The sequence below is a fragment of the Manis javanica genome, chromosome 4 (assembly GCF_040802235.1).
Source record: "Manis javanica isolate MJ-LG chromosome 4, MJ_LKY, whole genome shotgun sequence".
Classification (NCBI taxonomy): Eukaryota; Metazoa; Chordata; class Mammalia; order Pholidota; family Manidae; genus Manis; species Manis javanica.
This window is the reverse complement of record NC_133159.1, coordinates 65,435,949-65,445,937: the sequence shown is the minus strand read 5'-3', so window position 1 is coordinate 65,445,937 and position 9,989 is coordinate 65,435,949. Positions and strand designations below refer to the sequence as shown.

The window sequence follows — 9,989 nt, the reverse complement described above, 5'->3', positions numbered from 1 at the left end:
CCTATTGAAAATAAATTTCCTAACCTTTGCTAAGCACTTTGAATAGACTATCTCTGAATCTTGCTAAAACATATTAAAGTAGCTATTATCTCTGCATTTTCAGTGAGGGAATGAGATACAAAACAGTTATAACTTTCCCAAAGTCAGTCAGATGCTGCCATGGTTAAATTTTGGTGCCAGTTTGACTGGTCCACTGGAAGTCCAGTATTTCTTGGTGTCTATGAGGATGCTTCCCAGTGAGATTATCATTTGAATGGATGGACTCAGTAAATTCCACCCTCAATGTAATGGGTATCATCCAACCCACTGAAAGTCTGAATAGAACAAAAATGCCAAGAAAGGAAAGATTTTCCCCCTTCCTGCCTGCTTGCCTGAGCTGAGTCATCTGCCTTCTCCTGCCCTTGGACTGGGAGGTACACCACTGACTCCCTCGGTTCCCAGGCCTTCAGATCTACACTGAAATCATACCTCCAGCTTTCCTGGGTCTCCAGCTTGCAGATGGCAGATCATGAGCCAATATCTCATAATAAATCTAGATATTAGGTGATAAATAGATAGATAGATAGATGATAGATAGGTAGATATATAAATCACAGTTACTAAGGAATAAGATAAAGTTTCAGCACAGAACTGGTTGCCATCAGTCATTACCCTTTTCACTATGTCCGGCTGCCTCTAAGATTACTGCATCCCTGACCAGCTGCCAAAATTTGTCCATAAGAGTGAGAGAGCAATAGCTTCTAACAATCACTTGTGCCCAAAGTCTAAAAGTTGCTGAAACAAGCAAAATTCCATTAATTTTTTTGAACTAGTCATATAAAAATAAGCTTCTATCAATAGATCTATATGCAGTCACTATAAGCTGCACAGAACCAAGAATCAGATGGAATTACTTCCTCTGAAAACTTCATTAACACAACCACTAAGAGGTAGAGAAAATCCGTCAAAATCCTAAAATGTTAGTAAATTTGACACACTTGAATGGAGAACCAAACTACATGCTTCACTTCTTCAGAAAGGCTGATATAATTACAAGCACTTTACCTACTACTTCAGTTTCATTTCCTACCTACACTTGGAAGTCTGGAGGCATCAAAGTCATAAAGTTGCAATTTTGGAAAATTCCCTGGTGTGTAAGACCAGTGGTCTGCCCTGGAAGTCTGCAAACAGTGAAACCTGTCCTCTTCCGTAGATCATCCTTCACATTACCACCTTCGGAAGCTTTGGGACTTAGCCTAAATCGTCGGCTTTCCTCAATAATTTCATTAGGGTGTCTTAACTATATTCATATTTTCAACTTTGAAGTAATGAGTTCCATAAGTTTTCACCTGCTGAGAAGGCAGCATTACCCTGAAATAATTTTTTTCAAGCTATAATAAAGGGTTTCCTTTTATTCCAGTGTAGAGAGCATTGTAGGAAAAGTCTTTGTGTTATCCTTTACTTCAAACTTCAACCTTAGCTTTATTCTTTCTGGATTCCTCAACCAAAAGAAATTCTCATTACAATACACCCTGCCAGGCATATCAATGTTGCTTCTTAAACTGCTCTCAGCAAATGGCATACATATACATCATCTAGTCAACTGGACATCAAAAGTCTAAAAAATGTTACAAGAAAATATGTAAATGGGAAAGAGGAACAAAAAAACAAATATCCTCAGATGAATTTCCCAAAAATCATGTAAGTTGTTTCATATCTTTATAAAACCTTTCTCAAAAACATCTACCAAATCTCACTGAAAGAGATTCTGAATTTGAGATGATTTTTTATCTCCTTCTAATTTGATGTAGAGAGAAGAGTAGAGAAATTAAATAAAAATATCTGTAAACTATACTGTAATCCTGCATTATATTAAATCAAGTCCTTTAAGACTGGTTATAGAGAATGCATAGTCTACTTGATTTACTTAGAGCTTAGAAAACTCCACGAAGTAAAAGTATGTGTCTCATTTCATATGGATTAGATATGGCATAAAATTTGTGGTCTTCTGATAATGGAAGCAAGTCCATTGTCAGGATGCTAACCTTCTGTTGTAAAATATGCGTATTTCAACATTTTGGTTTTCATCCTCATTTTACCAGGACAGCAATCTATACCAGCAGTATCACATATACTAATTTCACTTCCATTTTCTCTTTCCTATCCCTCAGCTCATAAAAGTTAACTAGGTTCCCTTCAAAGAGAAGAGATTCTAACACTAAGAAAAAATGATCTCACCCTGTAAAAACCCTCATATTAAAAAAAGTTAAAGAACTTTCCATTGTAAAAGATACCCACAGCTGCTCTGTTTCTTAACACAGGACACTGTTCTTGTGTAAAAGCCTGGATGAGAGTCCAGGAAGCATCTATGGTGATAAACATCTGTGTTGATGGGAAATTAAGACATATACACACAGCTGTATTCAAAAGCTTCATAATTCCCAAGTGAAGCCTTGGAATTCCATTGGTTTTTATGGGAAAAAAATCTCCTAAACTTTGTAAAACACTGGATAACAGTAGCCAAATTCAACTATTCCAGACTATGTCTTCTGTATGTTTTGGGAAACAGTTAAATTAGAACATCTTTTTTTAGGTTTTCTTTTAAATGTTTGAGCATCTTCAACAGTCCCTACATCAAACCTGTGTGCCACCGATGCCAGTGGTGGTATTTGTCCATGACGAAGGACAAATAGACCTCTTTCCTAGTAACTGATTTTTCCATTCTACAAAACACTTAGTCATAACCGTTGTGTTCATATGCCCTGTTATAGAAACATTCCTGTACACCACGAGAAGCAGGGCTGTCAGTCATGTGCCACTACCTTGAAAAAATACATTTTCCTCTCTCCCATTCCCATTCTCCCTTCCAAGGATAGCTCACAATGGAAAGATTACTTCACTAGTCTTATAAAAGGCACTAGAGCAATCCCACTTCCTAAAAGAACCACACCCTTGTCATCGAAAAAAAATACTACAGAAACACAAAAATAAGAAAACGATGTATGTGAGCCCATCCTGTCCCCTTTTGAATGTCAACCCCTTGAAAGCAGGGAACTTTTTTAGTGTTCCTTAGAGTACCAAGGGTCCTCTACAGACAAATGAATTTATAAAAGAAACTAATGATGAAATCCAAAAAGCTTTTCTCACTGTTTCCTTTGTTTATTTTTAGTGTCTTTCTGCAAAACTACATTTTAAAAAGGCAAGGAGCAAGGATAAATGGAGAGAATATGAAGAAGTAGAGTAACACTATATATATCCCACCTCCAAGCCCCCAAGACCACCTGCAAGGTAGGCACTATTATGCCCCTTTTGAAAATGAAGAACTTGACATACATATGGTGGTAAGTTGTCTGTGGCACATAACTAATAAATTCATTGATGAGTACCTAGAATTCAGTGTTTCTGTATTGCCAGGTAAGTACAAGGCTTTTGACAAATCAATTGAGCTACAAGCCTGAATGAAGAAAACATACTACTGTGATCTTGAAATCTGATTAAGCTGGTGTAGTCAAAAGCTCCTCTTGGCCAGGAAGCAATCTTAGAAAAGCATCCATAAAATTTCTAGTTTTAAGCAATGTAACTTCCTGATGAGTCCTCTGTAATAAAGTAGCTACAAAATGTTTATAAAATGAGGCAACTCGTTTTATGGGATTACTGTCTACAAACTAGCAAAGAGTTGGGGGACTGCATTACTCTTCTGTTGCTAAGTAACAAATTACCACAAATTTGGCAGCTTAAGAAAACACCACTACTAAATGCACAGTTTTGTAGCTCAAAAGTCCAGCATGGCATGCCTGGGTTCTCTGTCCCTGACTTAAGGCTGAAATCAAGGTGTCAGTCACCTTGTCTGGGGCTTAGGGGGAAAATCCACCTCCAAGTTCATTTTTATTGTTGGCAGAATTCAGTTCCTTTCAGTTGTAGGACTGAGTTTCCCATTTTTAGATAGCTTGTGCCACTCAGGGAAGACTCTCCATTTAACGGTGTGGTGTGATTAGGTCAGGCCACCTGGATACTCCCTCTCTAAAGTCTCCTGTGCCATATAATGCAATGTAATCACAGGAGTAAAACCCATCAAACTCCCAGTCTGGGGAATCAGGCAGAACATGTGCAGCAGAGGAGGGGGCTGAGAAATCCTGAGAGTTGTTCTAGAATTCTGGTAGGAAATAACATAGTATACATGATATGTTGAACAAGAGCCAAAACACAAAAGAATACTTACTGTTTGATTCCATTTATATGAAGCTCAAAATAGACAAAACTAATCAGTGCTGACAGAAGTCAAGACTCCCCTTCGGGTCAAGGAGAGACAGAAACAACAGCATACAGAGGAAAGGATTTATTCATTCAACAAGTACACACTGAATTCCTACAGATGGTAAATAAAGGTGATCCCATGGCAGTCGACATGAGGCCTGCATCCTCATGGAGCTCAAAGTCTATCAGGGAAGACAGACTATTAAATAAACATCTACTCTAAACTCTGATTAGCATCACACTTGGGAAAGTAGAAGGTGCTCTGAGAACATACAGCAGGGGGACTTAAACGGGGGATTAGGGGGCCAAAAAGTGATATTTAAACTGAGACCTGAAAGAATATAGGCAGGCAAAGGGATACTAGTTGACTTAGGGGCATTGGTTGATTGTGAGCTGATTATTACTTGCCGGTGAGACATGACTACATAAAGGCCATGTGGTTCTGTCCCCATCCTTGTGAGAATGGCCTCTGGAACAATGCAGACACTAGTCTTCTAAACTGCACTGGCCAAACCCCTTTGATGCTGTCACTATTAATTCTGGACATTCTTCAACAAAATGTATATTGTGGAAGCAAGAGAGTAACCTGAAGTCATCAGGACGGTGGCACAGGGGCCTGAATCTATGTAAAAGGAACAGCAGAATGTCACACAGGTCTCACCCCCAGGCTCTGGAATCAGAAGGCCTGGCCTGCAATCCTGACTCTACCATTTGCTGTGTGTCCTTGGTCATTTACCTTTTGTAAGTCTCAGTCTCCTTATCTCTAAAATAGGGGCAATAATGCTATACTGCTAAGTCATTAAAGGGGTGCTTCTTTTAGTAAACAGAGGGAACAATACAAATATCTTGTTTTGTATTGGTAGAAGGCACATTATCAGTGCAGGTATGGTGTGGATAGATTTTGAATGCAATGCATCTCCTGTCACTCTCTCAGATTCAGTCATATACCAAATTGCCATTGCCCAAAGACAGCAAATTTTCTTAAATGCCTGTGCATTTGCCCACCCAGTCCTCTCCTCTACTACATTCTGCACACCCTTGCCCGCCTAGAGTTCCTACATCCTCCAGCTCTCCACTCGTGCACTGCTCACTGGGAAAGATTTTCCTGTCTACACAAGACGGAGTTGGGTGATCTTGGCTGTACTCTCATAACATTGTTAATAGTAAAACATATCATGTACCAAAGTAACGTGTAACAACGTTACTAAAGTAAAACATATCACATACCAAAATTGCTTATTCACATATTCATCTCCTCGTTGTTATGAGCCTGTTGAGAAGTAAGACCATACACAGCACTTGGCAAATGGTAGGTAGCAAAAATGTTCACTGAATGAATGGATACTGATGCCTTAAGATGCAGTGAATTCCTGCCACCAGAAATATTTAAACAAAGGCTAGCAGATTGTTTGACAGCCATGTACAGAGAGGACTGTGCATCCGATACTGAACTACCTAATCACTAAATAGGAACCACTAACCCTTGAGGCTACATGGAGAAAACCAGCAGTCACAGAGGCCCAGAGAAGGAAAAGTTTTATGTCTGGGGAACAGCAGTGCCTCTGTTTGCCTGAGCAAGAGAGGTCAGGACGGAGCTAGGACTGCAGCAAGAAAGAGGGCACACTCAAAAGAGCAAATGAAAAGCATTTAATAAAGACACTATTTTAGAGGAGTGGGCAAGGTAAGGTATCCATCATGGGATGGGGAAGCCTGCAGGGCCTAGAAATGACAGGCAGCCATTCCCCGCTGTGGTTCCAGAGAGGCCAGTGAAAGCAAGTGGAGTTACCACAACCCTGTGAAAGAGGAATGGCTTGATATGAGCCATGGCCTGTGTAGAGCGATAGGACTTAGCCACTGCCACAGTCACAGTCAGGGACCTACAGGAAGAGAGGGGGAGGGATAAGTACTGGGCATTGCATACCCCTCTGCTGTCATCCTCCAAGAGCCTGCGGGTGCATGTGCCAAACCCTGCGAAAAGCCAGGCAGCATGGGAGCCTGGCGGTGGGGGGGGAGGGTGCCTGAGAAAGTCAGCCTCCTGAACCCCAGCACAGGGCAGACAATGAGTGGCAGACTAATTGCTCTGTGTAGCCTTCTCTTTCTGCAGGAACAGATTCGGGTTCCTTCCTCCATTCATATAACATTCCCTGTCTCACCAGCATGCATCCCACCCGGTCAGTTGCCCCGCCTTTGGGCAGGGCCAGAGTGGCTGCCTGATACTTCCTTTTACCAGGTGGACGCGAAATAGCTCTGGCTATATTTCTTGTTTTCTGTTCAATATGAAACTTTGTTTTCATTACTATTGTAATGTGAAGTTCCCTGAAATAAAAAGAGAAGCCACTGTTTGAGTCCTTAGCTGTTTGCTTACATTATGCAACAAGGCCTCACTGGACTGGGATTTAGTTCTTTTTCGAGAGCCTCATCAGAAGCTTCCCACGAAAAAGAGGATTACTTACAATATGGTATCACTGAGCACAAGGAGAGCCTTTAAAGATTTGTCTCTCAACAGACTCCTTGTCAGGCTTTTCAAAACCAAGGTGGAGGGAAAGAATGTCTGAAAAAGAAAAAGGCTCAGCTACCACACACTGCGAAGCGTTTCCCTCCCTCAGGCAATACCATGTATCAGCAGCAGGAGTCAACAAATCCTGAGAGTTTTCTGTTTTCTTACTGAAGGGTGAAAAATGATGCAGAGCAGCAGCACCACGTGTGTGTGCATATGAACCCCACACACTAACACATGTGTGCATATGATCCATACTAGCACACGTGTGCATGATCCACACTAACACATGTGTGTGCATGATCTCCACACTAACACATGTGCACATGTGATCCCACACACTAACACACGTGTACATGATTCCCACACTGACGCACATCTGTGCATATGACCCACACTAACACATGTGTGCATGACCCCCACACACTAACACACGTGTGAGCATATGATCCCCACACAAACACACATGTGTGTGCATATGATCCCCACACACTCTAACACATGCCATCATTCTTGCTGACCTGTCCTAAAGCAATCCCTTTTTCATGATTAGAGGTTGAAGTTCCTGTAGAAACTGAAGTGCTGATGAACATCTTCCCGGTGGCTCCTGGCCCACCAGTGCGTCTACTCCCAAGAAGAGCAAGAGCTTCAGTCGGTCATCCATGGGCTTTTGCTTAGACTTGGGGCTGTGATGGAGACAGTCAGGTGCTCCTCGTGGAAAAGGGCAAGGCCAACTGAAGGCCAGCATAGCAAGAAACCATTTGGAAACCCCCTGAGCCTCTGCAGCAGTAAATAATTGTGTGGATTTAACAACTCACTCTGTTGATGAATCCTGCACATAATTATCTACCTTGCTACAAATTTTTTTTCTGACATTTTTAAAACCAATTTTGATGGCAAAAAACACTTTCTTTAATCCTTTTTGTACCCAGATCTGTTTTCTATACTAAGCACTGCACAAATAAATTACCCAAATCATTATTCTGATGCATTCTAAGTATTTTATGAAACAGTTCTGTTTTCTGGTCTTTCAATTAGACATACTCTAGCTGCCTTCCTTGTGGAGCCCAGTGTGAAAGGGGGAGTTGTGGCCCAAAGAGGGCCGCTGGGGGGAAGCTGCCTCGGTGTGGGTAAGAGAACTCACCAAAAGCAAGAGAGTGGCAGTGAAGGCCACGTGCGTCTGCACAGCTGCATTTCCTTTATCTTCAGAGAGGTGGCTCTTAGCTGCTGGCTCAACTTTCAGAAAGCTCCCCACTTTCCCAAGCCACGTGGATCAGCTCCTATTTCTGCATCTTGTTTCCTTTAGCAAAAAGGAAAGGAATCAGTGTTGAAAAGCTGAGAATCAGGGTAAGTGAGTTGTTTTTTATCCTCAATGGAACATATCCTTCTGCTTTTGAGGGCAGAAGCAGAGGCTCTTAGATGCTTCGTTATGAACCATTAATTTACTAAATTAAGCCAAAGGAGTGTTTGGGCTTCTTTCCAAATCAGACCCTGGCTCTGTTGAGGAGGAGGAAGATATGTGGGGTCTGGACTTCTTTGGCTTTTCAACAAAACATTGTTTTGTTTTTCAAAGAAATATAATTTTCCTGGCTATGATATGGAACACCTTATTTTATCAGTCTGGGTCAAGCAGCTCACCTTATGACCACTAATGGTCTCTGGCTTTTGCCATTAGAATGAATTGTTCAAGCAACAGCACTCAAAGATGAGGTCCTCAAACTATCACGAGCAACATTCTTTCATTCTTACTCAAAGAAACGTCTTAAGTCTAGCATGAGCAAGGGTATTCTCTTAGAGCGATTTTCCAAATAGAAATCCATAGTTCTCTCTTCGTCTTACCCTAACAGTTCCTAATGGCCTGTGCTTGAGAGGAGGACAGCCACACTCTGCATCAGGAAAAGCTAATGGGGATTAAGGCAAGTGGGGGAAGCCATATAGATCAGTAGTTATTTCACACTGGTCCTGAAGTTTGCCAGTTCCCACATCTGCCAGTTTTGAGGTCAAGGAGGACAAATAATTAAACCTCAGAGTAATAAATACAAAGGATTTAGATAAGGACTTAGAACACAGTAAGTGCTATAATAAGTATTCATTTATTATTATTACAACCCTGGCTTTAACATGGATATAAGCCAACATCAAGAGGAATAAATAAGGATCCAAGATCTAGCCTTCCTCCAGCTGAAGTGGCTGAGTCATTCCCCACACTGTTCACAGCCCACAATGCTGCTGCCTTCTTGCCAGCAATGCCACCACAGTAACGTGAACGCCCTTCGTCACCGCCCCCTCCAGCCTCTCTCTGTGTTGCCCTCCATTGTCCTGGGGGGATCTGTTCCTCTCACAAATCAAAGGGAGGATTCTCTTTCCATCATTGTTGCCAAGTGTGGCCTTGTCCTCATCATTCTTTAGTAAATTTCCCATAAGTTTAGTCAAATAACTTGATGAAAGCTACCACCTGGTAGTCAGAAAACATTTGAGTGGCAGCACAATTAGACTGCTAAAAAGTCTTTTCCCATTGATTATAAATTACTGTTTCAGGAAAGGAATCAAGGCATCTTTTTTTAAAATAGAAGCATGGTTGATATACAATATTATATTGGTTTCAAGTGTACAATATAGTGACTCAACAATCATATACATTGTGAAATTCTCACCATTCATTACCATCTGCCACCATACAAAGGTAACAATATTATTGATTATATTCACTATGCTGTACTCTTCATCTCTGTGACTTTGTTTTGTTATTAGAAGTTTGGACCTCTTAGTTCCCTTCACCCACTTTCCTCTCTCACCCACCTCCCCCCATGGTAACCACCAGTTTGTTCTCTGGATCTTGATTTCTTGCTTCACATAAGTATCATTAGGATTTATGTAAGCCCTCTAACATCACCACACTCTCATAAGTGTACACATGTACACACATACAATCTTGAACACCTTATTAGAATTTTGGTCTCCTTAAGGACCAGTCAACAATTCCAAATTCTCTTTACAATATTCTCAGGGCACCTATCTAGTTCACAATGCAAAGAGAGCTCTGGAAACTGTTTGAGACATGCTAAGACTCTTAAGGTTGATGTTACAGATTTAGCCCCTTTCAGGAGCTACATGTAGATTTACTCAATTCTGCATTTTTCCCGATGTTCCCATGTTAGTTTCTTACATTGTGGTCAAGGACCATTGATATCAAAATCACCTGACTTGTTAAAAATTCACATTCCCCACATCAGCAGAGTCAGAATCTCTGGGAAGTAAG

At 41.1% G+C, this 9,989-nt stretch overlaps 1 long non-coding RNA gene across 2 annotated transcripts in view; it reads right to left on the bottom strand.

Annotated features, from left to right (window-relative positions):
* Positions 1-5,679: 5,679 nt before the first annotated feature.
* LOC108404684 (uncharacterized) overlaps positions 5,680-9,989 on the bottom strand; it is a 42,204-nt gene continuing 37,894 nt past the window's right edge. The window contains exons 4-6 of one of the 2 annotated variants that reach the window (XR_001854983.3): positions 7,875-8,030; positions 6,687-6,784; positions 5,680-6,110 (exon numbers count right to left, since the gene is read on the bottom strand). This is a non-coding gene — a long non-coding RNA (uncharacterized lncRNA). Of the gene's footprint in view, positions 6,785-7,874; positions 8,031-9,989 lie in introns of both variants that reach the window. The other variant, XR_012130224.1, reaches the window with a different exon arrangement.